The sequence below is a fragment of the Hemitrygon akajei genome, chromosome 15, assembly GCF_048418815.1.
Source record: "Hemitrygon akajei chromosome 15, sHemAka1.3, whole genome shotgun sequence".
In the NCBI taxonomy this organism is placed as follows: domain Eukaryota; kingdom Metazoa; phylum Chordata; class Chondrichthyes; order Myliobatiformes; family Dasyatidae; genus Hemitrygon; species Hemitrygon akajei.
In genome coordinates this window covers 81,033,069-81,051,055 of record NC_133138.1, presented here as the reverse complement: position 1 = coordinate 81,051,055, position 17,987 = coordinate 81,033,069, and the positions used below count along the sequence as shown (strand labels likewise).

Here is a 17,987-nt window from a genome sequence, read left to right as displayed (position 1 = left end):
ACCCTTTCAGATTTTTCCATTCAATGTTCAATCCTGCCAATCCAAAATCTTCAGATAAGAACAGAAAGTACAATGACATTTACGCCTTTGGACTGAATGAGTTCAGGAGCTTGAGAGATGCAAAACTACATCCTTATTTTCTAGATTGACTAACCAAAGGAAAGTGCCAACAATTTAAAAAAAAAGGAAGATGCTGGAAATTTGAAATCAAAATATATAATTTTTTAGCATTTCCTGCCTTTAAGGCAAAACCAGCATTCCCTCAGTCTAATCAAATTTCCAAGGAAAGGATTCAGTTTGGTGGTCAATGCCTCTCACACCAAAGTACCCCAACTGCTACGTGTACAAATTCTGTTGTTCTTAAAGCCCCAGAACTGTCTATGGAGCCCCACAACTCAAATAAATTCACATTTATAGAATCGAAGCTGCCTCCAGAAAAAACACTGGAGCTGACAAGCAAGCATGCACAACTGGAGAAATGAGAGGCTCTCAGAATCAGCAGACAGAACTTCATTATTCCCCGCTACTGCCACATGGTATCTTGACCTGTCACCTGGCTGTATCTAATGGTGCTCACTCACAAGTCATCCCACAGGATACATTCACTAAATGGTCAGTCATTTTCCCGCGGGCAGATAAATCTAAAATTTGAAGGCACAAGTTTTATGTGAGGAAGAAAAGATGTAATCCAAGAGGCAAATTTTTCCACACCAAGTGTGGTAGGCATATGAAACCAGCTGCCTGGGAAAGTGAAAGAGAAAAATACGAATGCGACGTGGAAAAACGTTGGCAGGCATATGGCTAGGAAAGGTTTAGAGAGATTTTGGCTAAATGCAGGCAAATGGGACTAGCTCAGGAAAGACCATTAGTCACAGGATCAGAATTAGGCCATCCTGCCCAATGAACGCACTCTGCCATTCAATCATGGCACTTTCATCAACACAAACAATTTGGGCCAGAGGGCCTATTTGCACGTTTCATAACTTTGTAACGCTGGTCAAACGCCTCTCAACATATATTATTATAGACCGCAGAAAATGATTAGTGTGACACCGTTACTCAGACTAATTAGAATCAGGCTTATTATCACTGGCAAATGTCATGAAATTCGTTGTTTTGTAATACATAATATTATAAATTACAATAAGTATATATAAAAAATAAATTAATGCAAAAAGGGGAAGGACAAAAGTACTGAGAAAGAGTTCATGGATTCATCGTCTAATCAGAAATCTGATGGCGGAGGGGAAGAAAGTGCTTCTGAAACATTGAGTGTGTGTCTTCAAGTTCCTGTACGACCTCCTTGATGACAGCAGTAAGAAGAGGGCAGGTCCTAAGTGATGGGGATCCTTAACGAAGGATGCTGCCTTTTTGAGGCATCGTCTTTTGAAGGTGTCCTGGATGCTGGGACCATGATGTCCCATGATGGAGCTGGCCGAGTTTACAATTTCCTGCAGTTTTTTATGATCCTGTGCGGTGATGGAACCAGCTAGAATGCTCTCCACAGTACATCTGTGGGAAGTTGTGAGTGTAACTCTCCTCAAACCCCTAATGAAATATAGCTTTTGTCATGCCTTCTTTGTAATTACATCAATATTTTGGGCCCAGGATAGATCCTCTGAGATGCTACCACCCAAGAACTTGAAATTGCTCCGCAGTTCCACTTCTGATCCCTCGATAAGAATTGGTGTGAATTCCCTCAACTTCCCTTTCCTCGTCTATAATCAATTCCTTGGTCTTGCTGATGTTGAGTGCAAGGTTGCAGCTGCAACACCACTCAACTGGCTGATCTATCTCACTTCTGTATTCTTTGTCATCACCATCTTAAGTTCTGCCAACAACAACGGCAAATTTATAAATAGCATTTGATCTGTGCCTAGCCACACACTCAAGAGTGTAGAGAGAGTAGAGCAGTGGGCAAAGGACACATCCTTGAGGTGCACCAAAGTTGATTACCATCAACACAGAATGTGGTCTCCTGGTGAGGAGGTCAAGGATCCAGTTGCAGAGGAATGTAGAGATGCCCAGGTTTTGGAGCTTTTTGATTACCATCGATTGTGCTGAATACTGAAGTCGTCAATAAATAGCAGCCTGAAGTAACTATTGCTATTGTCTAGGTGATTCAAGGCCGAGTGGAGAGCCAGTGAGATTGCATATGACATAGAGCATACGATGTAGGCAAACTGCAGTAAGTCTACATCCCTACTTAGGCAGCAGTTGGTTCTAGCCATGACCAACCCCTCAAAACACCTCATCACCGTAGATGTGAGTGCCACTGGGGGATAGTCTTTGAGGTAGCTCACCCTGCTCTTCTTGGGCACTGGTCTGATTGTCGCCATTTTGAAGCAGTTGGAAAACTCCGTCTCCAGCAGTGAGAGATTGAAGGTGTCTTTGAACACTCCCGCCAGTACACTCTAGGGGCCTGACACCTCGTCAGGGTTCACCCTCTTGAAAGATGTTCTGACATCAGCCTCCAAGACAGAGATCACAGGATTCATACATGTGTAGTTTTATCCTCCCTTGCAAAGCATGCATAAAAGGCATTGGGCTCATCTAGGAGTCAAGCATCACTGCAATTCATGATGGCAAGCTTTGCTTTGTACAAGTATTGGCCTGTAAACTCTGCCAACTATTCTGTTTCTAGCCTCAATTATTTATTCACTCTTAAGATAGCCTTCCATAGGTCATACGTGGTCTTCTTGTATTGTTCTGAACACCAGGATTGAATGCCACAGTTCTCTTCCTCAGCAGACTACAAATCTCCTGGTTCATCCATGGCTTTTGATTAGGCATCTCTGGTGTGTTCTCAAAGATGCACACTCATCCACACTGGTCTTGACGAAGTCATTGACTAGGCATATTCATTCAAAGACAAATCACTGATTATCCAGACCACTGACTCAAAGTAAGTACTTCTCTGCCTCCCTTGTACATCTTGGCCCTCACCACTGGTGCTGCAGTCTTTAGTCCCTGCTTCTATGCTGGGAGCAGAAGTATATCCAGATGATCAGACTTGCCGAAGTGTGGCTGTGGGATGGCACCGTAAGCGTTCTCAATGGTGGTATAACAGTGGTCAAGTGTGTTGGCTCCTCTGGTTCCACAGCTAATAGGCTGGTGCTAGCTGGTCAGAGGATTCTTCAAACTAGCCTGGTTGAAATTTCCCACAATGATCGAGAAGGTATCAGAGTGAGCTGTTTCATACATGCTGATTACAGAGCATAGCTCCTCCATTCTCTGCGTGACATTGGCCTGGAATGTAACATGCACTGCTACTAGGATTCTGACAGAAATCTCCCTTGTCACATAAAACGGACAACATTTGACTGCCAGATGTTCCAGGTCGGGTGAACAGAATGGAGACAGAACTGCCACGTCTGTTCACCACATTGAGTTAATTACAAAGTATACCCCACCTCCTCTGCCTTTAGAAACTGAGCTGCCCTGTCTTTACAGAGAATCCAGCAATAGTGCTGCATTCAAAATGGCAGGGAATAGCCACATTTTTGTGACTCTTAAATAAAGTGAACCGAAGTCAGTGATGTGCCTTCATGCAGGAAGTGTGGTTGTTTGATACCACAAAATGGCTGATGCTCTGGTACTGCAATCTCTAGCTCCTCTCCTTGTCACAGATTATGGGCAAAGTTAGTACAATTACCATTGATTATCAGTCCCTAGTTGCTATAGAATCATACAGTATAGATACAGCCCACAATTGCTATGCCAACCAGTGGTTCAGGCAGGAACAATGCAACATTTAAAAGGTATTTGGATAGATACATGAAGGGCAAGGACTTGGAGGGTGATAGGTCAATACACAGACCAGCTGAGCTGAAGGAACTGTTTGTGTTGTGTTATTCCATGACACCATTTACCCTTCTCTCCAAATCTCACCTTTCCAACATCCGGTCACAATCTTCTACACAATATGGCTGTCCCAGCTGACTGTATGGTCAGTCATTACCTCAGCAAGTTGACAGTGGGAAAATTTGGAGACTGCAACATCAAAGGGTTTCGTCCATCAGTGCAAAGTCCAGCACATCGCAGTGGAGCGAGATTTACTTATAGTGCAGTCAAATGCATGGGCAACATGACAGCATGAATACCTCATAGCTCCAGTAGCCTGGGTTCAATCCTGACCTCAGGTACAGTGTTTACACCTCATTCCCACCAATATCCCAAAGATACACTGGTTGGTTTAGAGGCTACATCTAATTACCCATTGGTGTAGATCAATTTCAGAACAATGGAGAGACGGTTAGGAGAGATTAAGTTGAAGAGAAATGAGGAGATATAGACAATAGGTGCAGAAGTAGACCATTCGGCCCTTCAAGCCTGCACCACCATTTTGAGATCATGGCTGATCATCTACTATCAATACCCGGTTCCTGCCTTGTCCCCATATCCCTTGATTCCCCCATCCATAAGATACCTATCTAGCTCCTTCTTGAAAGCATCCAGAGAATTGGCCTCCACTGCCTTCCGAGGCTGTGCATTCCAGACTCCCACAACTCTCTGGGAGAAGAAGTTTTTCCTTAAATCTGTCCTAAATGACCTACCCCTTATTCTCAAACCATGCCCTCTGGTACTGGATCAATGGATCAAATGGATTGCTCACCAAGAGCTGGCATGGATCTGATGGGCTGATTGGCCTGTTTTGTTACAAGATAGCACATTTTCTTTCCTCAACCAAAAATGAAGGGCCTACGACCTGAAATGCTAGTTTTTCTTCTCTTCCCAAAGACACCACTGAACATCTCCAGCACTTTGCGTTTACAATTAGTGAAATGATTTCACTACACTTGTTTTCTGTAGTGGTAACTGTTTATATAAAAGTTAAGCCAAACTTAGCAGCAGTAGCAAATCTTTAACCACAAGGGGGCTAATCAAGCTTGAACCGATTCTCAAAACCGGTGTGCTGAAGCCATTCAGTCCATCAAAGCTGTGCTTGAAACAATCCAAGTCATCATATTTCCTTCCCACACACTGTCTTTATCCCGAGCACAACACTTATTCCACAAGATTAAATACAGTTCCTTTGTGACCTGGCTGGATGCTGCCTAGAATAGACTGCTCATAGAGACTGGGTAAACTGGATTTGCATTCCTTGGACCAGAGAGGCTAAGGGTGGGACCTGAATGAGGTATATAAAATATTGACTGATACGAGGCACAGATGTTTATAAGCTGAAAGCTTAGTATCAGGGCCACAGGGCCTGTTTCCATGATGTATGACCATCACTCTAGAACTGGGAGATCAGTTTCACTTTTCAAGATGCTTGAACATTTTAACCCAGGGGTGTCAAACTCATTTTAGGTCACGGGCCGGATTGAGCAAAATGCAGCTTCATGCGGGCCGGATCAGTCGGACGCGTGCGAACGCAGCTTTCGTTGCCTCCGTTTTTTCAGCCTGCTCTCATGTGTCTCAGTCTCTGCTATAACTACAAAGTGTTTCACTTTACAAATTCCGTTTCTTATGAAGAAGACTGCCGAATAAACACTAAAAACCCTGAAAACCTGGTACCTGAATAAACTCAGCATTAGCCATATCATACGCCATAGGCGCTTTGATTACTGGGGCCAGCTTTAATAGTAATTAGATATTATCTTGCGGGCCAAAGATAATTCCACCGCGGGCCGGATTTGGCCCACGAGCCTTGAGTTTGACATATATGTTTTAACCCAAATAAATTGAAGCATATTTGCTCTACAGAGCAATTATTAGAATTTGTCTATCCAATACACAAACTCATGCCACATAGGATAATTAATCAGCCTTTTCCAATAAGCTCCTCAGAATGCAGGTCCCTCCTTCCTTGTCCCTTTTACATCTGCAGGAAGACTCACATTTTCCCCCTCCTGTTAGACAACAACCCTAGGTGACTCATTTAACACCTAGGTCTAACATTTAAAGTAATCCGATGTTCACTGCAGGCAGATCTTAAGAACAAATAAAAGCTAATTCCTTGAAAAGAAAATGACCACTTACATCAGCAGAGAACTTCAAGCTTAACTGCAGTGATTCAAAGCCAGGTGCAAGAAGTGAAGGTCAACATTCAAAATCACTACACAAACCATAACCCTATGAAAATAAGAGAGTCCTGGGGCTGAAGGACAGAACAAAAAAAAAACTTTTGAAATGCAATCTCTGTCGCTCTTCATTCACTAATTTAAACTGCAGCAGATCTACAGAAAGCACATAAGCAGACCAGTGCCCCTTCAATAAATCACTAAGCTTTTCACTTCTGCATAATGCTCAAGGCTAAACAGGCCCTTTGGACTATCTAGTCTATCCGAACTATTATTCTGCCTAGTCTCATTAACCCACACAAGGACCATCGCCCTCCATACCTCTCCCATCCACGTACTTATCCGAACTCCTTTTAAATGGTGCAACCAAAATTGCAACCATCACTTCCACTGGCGGCTCATTTCACACTCACATCCCCTCAGGTTTCTCTCAAACATCTCACCTTTCACCCTCAACCCAACACCTCTAGTTCTAGTCTCATTCAACATCAGTGGAAGTTACCCTATCTGCACTCATAATTTTGTATACTTTACCAAATCTCCCCTCATTCTCCTACCCTCTGGGGGAATACAGCCATAACTTAATCAATCTTTCCCTATAATTCAGGTCTTCCAAATCCAAACAACATCATTGTTAATTTTCTCTGCATCTTTCAATCTTACTTGTATCATTCCTACAGGAGGGTGACTGGAATGACACATAATACTCCAAATCTGGCCTCACCAATACCTTATCAAACTTCAAAATCCCAGCTCCTATACTTAATCTTCTGATCTGTTAAGACCAATGTGCCAAAAGCTCTCTTTACAACCTTATCTACCTGTGACACCAATTTCAAGGAATTATGAATTCCCAGATCCCTTTGTTGCACTGTTCTCCTCAATGCCTGCAATTCACTGCGTATGTTCTACCCTGGTTTGTCCTCCCAAAGTGCAACACCTCACACTTGTCTGCATTAAATTCCATCTGTCATTTTTTTTCCAGCTCATTTTTCTAGCTTGTCCAGATCATACTGCAAGCTTTGATAGCCTCCCCTCCCCCCATCCACTACACTCCCAATCTTGGTGTCATCTGCAAATTTGCTGAACCAGTTTATCATATCATCCAGATAATTGATATAGATGACAAACAGACCTGGCACAAACCTCTGCCACACACCACTTGTTACAGGGCACCAGTCAGAGAGGTTGTGGGTGTTGCGGTAAGGCACAGGTTAAAGACAACATCCAGGTGAAGATGACTGTGGTGGTGTTATCATCAAACCCAGATAAGTGAGACCTTTGAAGTAAGACAGTTGGAGCCAACCTTGCCCCTTGCAGACGGATAGGCAGGGCTGACTGTGCTGAGGGAGGCCTCTGTAGTTCCAAATTTTTCAGAAACGGCTTTCTAAAACCTTGCTTCCCTTTACACAACAGGGGGTGCTGGAGACAAACAAAATAGAAATAATGGAAGGATATGAAATGCACCCAACAACTAAATGACAATTGCTTTACTAACTTCGGAAGCTGTCTGCTTGAAGTTTCGACTGACTTTTTTCACCACTATTGTGAATGGCAACTGATCTTGTAAGTAAGGGATTCAAACATATAGAACTTACCAAATGGTTACTATCCACAAGTGATAAGCCAATTCTGTATAAAAATAGCAAGTTCTCTGCCCTGGTTTCAGAACAGTGTGGGGTACAGGGGCCATGCAGTTCTCCTCGTGCACAAGTGAAATGGGTGAGTTACAAGAGTGGCTGTGTTCTGGGCCGAGTTATTTTATTGTCAGTGATGACAAGGAGAATATCTACCACCACCCTCTGCATTCTCCTGCTAAGGCAAGTATTTGAATGATCTGCTCTCCACTCAAAAACTTCCTTAAAAAAAATAAAGACACAGTATCTCAAAGATATTTAAGTGGTATCCAACCCCAGGAGCAAGCTACCTTTACTACAGGCTCTCCATGCAATTAGCCTCATTTTTATTTTATTTATTTATTTGGTTTTTTTAAAAACAGAACTCCACATCTCCACTGATACAAACAAGGAATCATTGTATTTCGCAAGTTGTCCTTCAGAATCTTGGAGGCATGCAACTAGAAATAACAACACCAGAAACTCTGGACTACAGATTCTTAAAATCCCCAAAGTATCTTTACCAATCTGTTTAAAGACTTAGAATAGCAAAAATAATATTTCTATAGCAAGCCTCATGGCTCTGATGTCAGTCAGAAGATTAACAAATAAAGCTGCAAGCTCCAAATCTGACATACACCAGAAATATGGAAGATTTAATACTCAGGAGCCAGGATATCCCATTTATCATCACCATAGGGATCCACTAAAATTCACATGAGCCACACGCGGCTGTGCACTGTAAATCGCTCATTTTACAGCTCCCTATTGCTTGGAAAAGTGTGTTTTTTTAATTAAAAACTGTTGCTATGGTGATTTATCTGTTGTTGTCCTCTAACGAAACTAATGGGATCCAGAGCTCAGGAGGTTGCAATTTCCCTGGGGTTGGATTCATCTTGGAAATCACAGGGGTAAAATTCTCCATCAACAAACTGTAGAACTCCACAGAATCGAACAGCTGGATCTTAGGGATGAACATGACCTAGATCCAAAGGAGTATCCGTATTGTTATAGTTCCATGTCTACTCCTGAGAAAATGCTGCAGGAAGTTTGGAAAGTGTTCCTACTATTTTCACTATGTTTGTTTTCTGCTTAAGGAAACAACAGGGATATCTAATTTCTTGTTCACTTAATGGCAGGAACACTGGTGTATATCTGTTCTCAAGTAACGAAAGGAAAAAAAAATCAGGTGAAAACCTGAGGAAGAACAGTTTCCATTCTTCAGGTTCCCTTGACCTTCATCCAAATCTCTCAAGCCTCACTTTCACACTTCCAAAATGGCCAGTGCACTAGACCCCTCATGCTGCGAAGTTATAAATGAGAGATCAACAGGCTGGTAAGGCTCTCAGGTTACAGTCGATGCAACATTATAGACTTTGAATGAAATAACAACATTCAGATCTGGAATAACAGCCTGAGATCCACTCATTCATCCTGCTACTTGATTAATTAGTTGCAATCAATGTCTTTCCTCACCTGCCACCACAACGTCTTTAGCCTCCTTGCCCAGTTAAATTCTTTTAAAGATAAGTTTCAGCACATTCAGAAAAACCATGAACAGCCCCCACTTGATAGGATCTCATCTGTCACTTACAGTATCATCCATTTTACCTTATTAACTGTGGATAGTTTCTGAGATGTAACCAGCTTTGTAACACATTTAGGGAACAAAATTAATCAATAAACCTCTTTTTATAGAAAAGTGAATGTGCTTGGTGTGAGGGGTAATTTGTCCTCAGCTTCAAACTGTGATTTTATAGAGCTGCAATAAATTCCATCTCATTGAATAAGCAAGGGAGTGAAAAGTTACTGGGGATAGGTGGGGATTGAGGTAACAGATCAGCAATGATTTTACTGAATGAATGAGCGGGATTGATTGGCTAATTCCTTCTCCAACATTTGTATTAATGCCACTCCAGTAAATTCCATAAGTACCAAAGATATAGGAGCAGAAATAACCATTTGGCTCATCAATTCTACTTTGCCATTCAATCATAGTTATTTTTTCCCAAATTAATCCCATTCTCCCACTTTCTTCCTGTAAACTTTAATCCCCTAAGAATCTGTCAATCTCAGCCTTAAATACATCCAAAGACATAACCCCTACTGCCCTGTGGCAAAGACTTGCACAGATTCATCACCCTCCAACTGAAGAAACTCACCCTCATACCAGTTCTAAAGGAGTGTTCTTTTACTCTGAATCTGTGCACTCAGATCCTAGACTCTCCTACTAATGGAGAGTCTCCATGTTCATTCTATTCAGGCCAACATATTTCATTTGTCCCCACCTCTAACTCCACAAGCTTCTGCATCCAACACATTCTCCACAACTTGTCATATCCAATGACATCCCACCACCAGGCACATTTTTCCCTACACCCTCCCACCTCTGCATTCCATAGGGGACATTCTTTCTGTTACTCACTTATTCACTCAACAGATCTCCCTCCTGGCACTTACCCTGCAACCATGACAACCTGCCCCTGCACGTCCTCCCTCACCACCTTTCACCTCTCAGCTTCTGAGAACATTCCCTTTCACCCCCATCCACCTTCCCCCTCAACTATCACCTGCAGCTTGTAATCCTACCCTTCCTTCCCTTCTTGTTCTGGCTTCTGCCCACTTCCTTTCTAGTCCCGATTAAAGGTCTCAGCCCAAAATGTAGACTGCTTTTTTCCCTCCTCAGTTGCTGCCTGACTTGCAGAATTCCTCCTGCATTTTATGTTTCAATCTTGGTTTTCCAACAATTGTAAGTGCCTCCATTCCTCCCCCCCCCCCCCGCAACCTGACTCCATCTGCCTTCTTTGTCTCTTTCTACCACTGGTCACCACACTCCATGCCTCCCAATCTATTTGTTCCACTGGCCCATCATCCTTCACCCATCCTCAGTCCCCTGACTCCTGTCTCACCACTCCACCTCTTTCCTCTACACTGGCCATCTTCCTTCTCCACACTCAGTTCTGATGCTTTTGACGTGAAACGTCGACAGTTTTGTCCACCTCCCTCCTCACTCCCACTCACAGGTGTTATTTGACCCACTGAGTTCCTCCTGACAACATCAACTTTGCCAAGCATTGCTGGACTTTCAAACTGATTACAATTTAAATCACCGTTGCGATGTGTGCATACAATCAGCATGCCTCATGCACAGATTTGCACTTCAAGATTGCATTGAGTCTAACCCTGCAACCATCTGCTGATCAATCCTACTACAGGGGCTTTCTCCCACTTGATAGAGACAAGCAAACAAAAAGTAGAACAGTCCCAAGAGAGCTTTACCCCAGGGAACTCTCATTCCAAAGCAATGACGTGTTTCCAATCAAAGGGACCATTGGGCAGACGCAACATCACAATTAGACACTCATTGTAGTAACCCAATTAAGTTACTGAGTCATCAACCAAGGTTAATCACTGGGAGCTGCAAGAGAACAAAGTAACAGAGGAGATCAAAATGAACTGATTGCATTGTTCCTCAAAACCCAAATCCCAGTGCTCAAAATTTCCTCTCAGGAGGTCAAATGCCAAAAAACAAAAATGTGCAGACTTGTGAGAGTACCTTTCCCCTGGAGGTCGTAACCCTGCAAGAACGAATTAATTGGACACAGAAAATGCAGGGAATGGGGTTCAGTCAGGCAAATGAGACTGTCGACTAGGCCAATGATCAACTTATTCAGCACCACACAAAAGGATATGCAAATAAAACACCAATCCCTGGCTCTATTTTCCTAAAAAATGTTTGAAACCTGCAAAGCAAAGCAGAAAACAGTATCCATTTTAAATACTTTTGATTTAGGCCATAAGACATAATTAGGCCATTCAGCCCATCAAGTCTGCTCTACCATTCCATCATGGCTGATTTATTCTCCTTCTCAGCCCCCATTCTCTGACTTCTCCCTGTAACCTTTGCCACCCTGACTAATCAAGAACCTCTTACTTTTTTTTCTGTTACATTTTTTGAGATTTTGATCCAGGCAGACTGGTTCTAGAACCAGCTGTCAACAAAATGCTAAATCGAATTGAACTGAACATTCTAGACTGTTTCAATTACTTTGTGATTTCTTGATTTATATTGTGTTTTCCCACTTTTTTTTTTACAGTTTGCATGATTTGCTTTTTTGTGCGTTGAGTGTTGATGTTTACTTTGAATGGGTTCCATGGTGTTTCGTTGTTCCATGGCTGGCTGTGGGAAGACAAGCTTCAGGGTTGTATATTGCATACATACTTTGATAATAAATGTACCTGGAATCTTTGAACCTAATAACCTCCACCTTAAATAGAGTGGATTCCAGTTATTTGGGACACATCAGGACTAATATTTTGGCCCAATCAAGTGGCTGTCCCAATTAGTTGAAATTTCAAGGAAACAGTTTTAAAAGACAATTTGAGTTTAAAAACAAATTAGGTATTTAAATGAAATACAAAACAAATTAAAACACTACCACTGGTACTACAGTTCTATAAAGCTGTATTAGTTCCCAGTAGTTATCGATGGAGGAAGTCATCCAGTTCTTTTGATTGACTGTAAATAAACAACATCAGCGCAGACGCATTGTGCAGTTAACGGGCTGCCTTCTTACAATGCAATCGACAATTGCATCTTCCAAGTCTTTATTTTCATTGTTACATTCAAGATGATTGCTGATACTTAAACATTTTGTAGTTCCTAGCTTGCTGAAGTAGTGAAATTGTTTTATTTTCACCCCTGGCCATTTCTGGAATCTCCAAGACTGAATGCTTGAAACCACACAGAGCAAAACAATTCTGAATTATCTTATTGCTTATTTCCCACCAACTGTCAATGATAACAAATCACTACTTTCTGAACAGAAACACACACAACTGATGCTGTCACAGAGTGTGAGCGACTGACGGTAGTTAAAACTTGGTCGGCAACTGTCTTCTATTCAATTAAGTGGCACAGTGTCCCAAATAAATGAAGGGAAACCCAGCTTTTTTAAATTTAGATTAGTGTTTGTTCTTTAATGTTGCCCCAAATAAGCAGCTGCCTTAATTAAACTATGGCCCAAATAGCTGCAATCGTTTGTATACTCAATGATTTTGCCTCCGCAGCCATCCAAGGCAATGAATTCCACAGATGCACCTCACACTGGCTAGAAAAATTTCTCCTCATCTCTGTTCGAAATAGACACCACTCTAATCTGAGGCTGTGCTCTCTGGTCCTAAACTTTCAATATTCAATAGACGTCCGCTAAGATGGTGGCGCACTGGGAAGCAGCAACTCCGAATGGACCAACCAAAGGCGTGTTTGTCTTTTTTTAAACATTTTTTTTTTAAAAATGATCGCAACACCTAACTGGTCATTAAGTTGCAGGTATTGCAGATCTACCCGATTAATGAGTTGCTCGTTAGTGAAGAAACTGAAGGAGCTAGACTTGGTATGAGTTGTGCTGCCACCTGATCAGAGAGGCAGGTGACAAGCTGGTGTGCATGCAGTCCAACAGCAAATGATAATCTTAGTCATTATTCCTGTCATTGCAAGACTCTGTTGGACAATGTGGAATACTGCATGTCTAATTCACTGATTCATTGGCCGGCAGGGGAGCTGTGCGGCCTTGGTCGTAAAGAGGACTGAGCCTCAGCTATCATATTGCCTGTTTACAGCCACCCAGGAAGGAAGGGTTGGAGTCAGTGTGCTCCAGGGCGGTGCAGCATCCAGGCTGGTATCGGTGCTGTCCCCAACTGTTTGCTTGGCAGGAGACATGCCATATTGTGTTTGACTGCAGACTGATGGGTTTTAGGATTCTCATTAAATTTGTGAAAATACACTTGCGCGTGTGACAATAAACTCGACTTGGTCAATCAGATGTCATTGTATGGGAGATCTCATTTATAAATCAAATGCTGTATAGGGAAATCTTTAAGTAGTCTTGGGAAAGAGTTTCATCTTGATACAAGTCATCCCCAGGATACATTTACCCGGTTTCATAACCTGAGCAGTTCACTAATAGGATGTGTGGCTGAGTACAGAGTTCCCGGGTGACAGATGATGCCTGCAGCCCCACAGATGCCAGCAAATGCATCCCACTCAGGAAAGGCAGAGGAACTGGAGGCAATGTTCTGCATGGAAATGGACACTTTGCCTTCTAAACACTTCCAAGGATATGGATGGGAAATTAAAAGAGCAATCTGTGTGTCTCTCCCCTTCTCTTGATCTGTTTCTCTACGCATTTTAAAATAATAAACTTCAAATCCCATCTACCATATCAGCTGTTAGTCAATATCTATACAATCATATTACTTTTCCCTATGAGATTAACATTAACAATGCCTGCTTAGGTGGAAGTTAAAGAGCACAAGCCAACTTTTCAAAGAATAACGCGGTGACATGGTGCCCCGCTATTTAGTAACGTGGTGACACGGTGCCCCCGCTATTTAGTAACGCGGTGACACGGTGCCCCGCTATTTAGTAACGCGGTGACACGGTGCCCCGCTATTTAGTAACGCGGTGACACGGTGCCCCGCTATTTAGTAACGCGGTGACACGGTGCCCCGCTATTTAGTAACGCGGTGACACGGTGCCCCGCTATTTAGTAACGCGGTGACACGGTGCCTCGCTATTTAGTAACGCGGTGACATGGTGCCCTGCTATTTAGTAACACGGTGACACGGTGCCCCGCTATTTAGTAACGCGGTGACATGGTGCCTCGCTATTTAGTAACGCGGTGACATGGTGCCCTGCTATTTAGTAACGCAGTGACATGGTGCCCTGCTATTTAGTAACGCAGTGACATGGTGCCCTGCTATTTAGTGCTGCTGCTTCCTACTTCTAGAAACCTGACCTTCAATCCTGACCTTGGGTGGCAGGTGGAATTTGCAAGTTCTCCCTATGATCATAGGGCTTTCCTCCCACATTCCAAAGATAGTTGGGTAATTAGCAACGGCAAGTTACCCCTTGAGATAAATAACTAGCAGTAGTTAACAAACTTCACAACATATGCCGGTGATATTAAACCTCTTTCTGAAGAGTCGAATGCAGGGTACAGGGAATAGGCAAAGGGAATGAGACTGACGAGATGCCTCTTCAAAGACCATGTTGATGCAATGGGCTGAATGATTTCTATCTGTGTAGTAATGCATAGATAGCAACAGGAACACTGTCCCCGCATCATACTCAATACTGTACCGTTATCACTTTGCAGGATCAGAAACATTTGCAAATTTGTCCTTCTGCACAACCAAGACTAGCATCGATGATAACTCCTCCGAAGGACTTTGTACTGGGTAAACCATCCCATACAGAGATTTTGAAATGATGCAATAAAATAGAAGTTGCCTTTTCTTTTATGCAATGAAATCTAATTTATTGCCCCACCTTCATTATTCCTGAACATCAGCAAGGATGGTGAGGAAAAGCAAGGAATCTGGAATTTAGCAATAAAACAGTAGCGATGCCTCAGAGCCTCAGATTGCTCACCCGATACCTTTGGCAAGTCCTCAGGCACTCCTAGAAATTGGGCCTACAGCATCTGCTTCACATTGGCTGCATACAAGCAGTAAAATTCTACTCTTTTGCTTCCTGAACCCAAGCCTGTGGGAATGCCTTCCCACTAACTGCTCATTACACAAGGCCCACATTACAGGATCGGCTTCAGACAGACTCCAAATGGATCACAGCTATCAGATGCGATTCACTTCCCACAACAAAGAGTTTTGAGATACGCGCTGTTTAACTGATATCAGTGGGATTTGCAGTGAGTATGGAGGAAAGGATTCAAGCCTAATTTTAGCACGATGGGGCAAAAGCACGCGTTTAAAATGAGCATCCTCACCTCTAGTTCAGCAAAGATGTGAAGCAGAACGATTCAACTCATTAAACAAGTCATTGCAAGATATCTCTGGCTCATTTCCAATGCATGTAATTCTCCTCAAACACTGAGAGCTAGACAGAGAAACATAGCCTAGTTCAAGCCCATTGAATCCATGCTGATCATCAATCAACCATTTAACTAAACCTACATTCCCAAATTTCCCAGATTCTACATGTCGCCAACACACTTGGGGCATTTTACGTACCAAACTGACCCACCAACTTGTATATCTCTGGGATGTAGGAGGAAACTCTCAGGGACCAGAACTTCTGGAGGAAACAAGATGTCAAAGGAAGAACATGTTCTCTCAAGAGTAGCTCTCAAGGTCAGAAATCAACTTGTATCTGTGGCACTGGGTGGCAATGGCTCTATCACTACAAGAATCACAATGCCCAACTACATCCTCTCCACATCCATGTTATCTAGGCCTTTCAATATTTGATGGCTTTCAATGCAAGTTCCACTCTGCCCCCCCCCCCCCCACCCCCCAGTCATTCTCCTGAACTTCAGCGAGCTCTGGCCAGAGCCATCATATGCTCCTCATACGCCAACACTTTCATTCCTGGTAGAGGGATGGGAACCAGCGCAAAAGGACTGAGGATGAGCAGCTGGTTTACAAGCAGATGCAGTGTGTAGGGAGTTTGAGGAAGGACAGGCAAATTGCAGTTGGTGGGATGAGTTAAAGTGTAGCGGGGGCCAAAAATCAAAGTGTGATGAATACAAGCCTGAAGGCATTATAGCTGAATGCACGCAGTATATGAAGTAAGATAAATGATCTTGTAGCGCAGTTAGAGATTGGCAGGTAAGATGCAGTGGGCAGCTGAGTCCTGGCAGAAAGAAGATCATAGTCAGGAGTTTAACATCCATGGTACCTGCGCTGTACCAAAAGGGCAGGCAGGTAGAAGGGGTAGGGTGGCTCTACCAGTAAAAAATGAAATCAAATTAGGAAGCTTAAGGTGAAGGAACCCTGAGGAGGCAGTAATAATAGAATTCACCCTGCAGTTTGAGGAGAAACTAAAATCAGATGCATCAGTATTTCAGTGGAGTTAAGGGAATTACAGAGGCATGAGAGGGGATCTGGCCAATGTTGATTGGAAGGGGGCACTAGCAGGGATGACAGCAGAACAGCTATGTTTAGTGCTTCTGGGAGATACTCAGAAGGCGCAGGATAGATACACACCAAACATTAAGCATTCTAAAGGGAGGATGAGGCAACTGGGACTGACAAGAGAAGTCAAAGATAGCACAAAAGCAAAAGGGGGCATATAATATAGCAAAAAATAGTGGGCAAGTAGAGGATTGGAAAGCGTTTAAAAACCAACAGTAGGTAATTTAAAAAAGTCATGGAGATAAAGGTAAGATGGCCAATCATGAAACAGAATACAAAAAGCATTTTTTTGGATAAAGAATAAAAGAAAGGTAAGAAGGGATATTGCTAGAAAATGACACTGGAGAAGCTGTAATAGGGGACAAAGAAACGGTGAAAGGATTTAATGTGCATTTTGCATCAGTCTTCACTGCGGAAGACAGTAAGAGAATGCCATAAATGCAAGTGCCAGGGAACAGAAGTGAGTGACTTTGCTATTACTGAGGAGAACGTTCTTGGGAAGCTGAGAAGTTTGTAGGTGGAAAAGTCACCTGGATCACATGGACTACACCCCAGAGTTCTGAAAGAGGTAGCTGAAGAGATTGTGGAGGCATTAGCAATCATCTTTCAAGAATAACTAGATCCTGGAATGGCTCCTGAAGACTGGAAAATTGCAAATGTCACTCCACTCTTCAAGAAAGGAGAAAGGCAGAAGAAATGAATTTATAGGCCAGCTAGCCTGACCTCAGTGGTTGGAAAAGAGGTTTTGACGTTCTTGGAGGCACACTGTAAAGTAGACCAAACTCAATATGGTTTTCTAAAGGGGAAATCTTGCCTGACAAATCTTTGAGGAAATAACAGGCAGGATAGACAAAGGAGAGTCAGTGGATGTGTACTTGGATTTTCTGGACGCCTTTGACAAGGTGCCGTACATAAGGCTGCGGAGTAAAATAAGAGCCCGTGATATTACAGGAATGAATTTAGAATGGATAGAGGATTGCTTGACTGGCAGGAGGCAGAGTGGGAATAAAGGGGAACTTTTCCGGTTGGCTACCAGTAATCAGTGGTATACAGCGGCACTCAAGTGTCTGTGTTTGGACTTCTTTTCACATTGTATGTCAATGATTTGGATAAAGTAATTGATGGCTTTGTCACCTGGTTTGTGGACAATAGGTGGAAAGGCAAGTATTGCTGAGGAAGTAGAGTGTCTGCAAAAGGACTCAGACAGAATCACTTTATTGCCAGCATGTGAAACATAGCAAAACTGAATGAGAATTGGTGCCAAGCACAAAACACAGGACTATACCATAACAGACAACACACTAGCAACTAACAATTTATACGACAATAGTGCAAACAGCCATGACCAATCAGTAGTTAGAATGGTCACATCTGCAAACGTTAATAATCAAACTTAAATAAATGTGAA

The 17,987-nt window shown here is 42.7% G+C and overlaps 1 protein-coding gene across 3 annotated transcripts in view; it reads right to left on the bottom strand.

The window, feature by feature from the left end:
* LOC140739502 (dihydropyrimidinase-related protein 3-like) overlaps positions 1 to 17,987 on the bottom strand; it is a 223,962-nt gene that overhangs the window by 95,120 nt on the left and 110,855 nt on the right. The gene's annotated exons all lie outside the window — the stretch shown is intronic.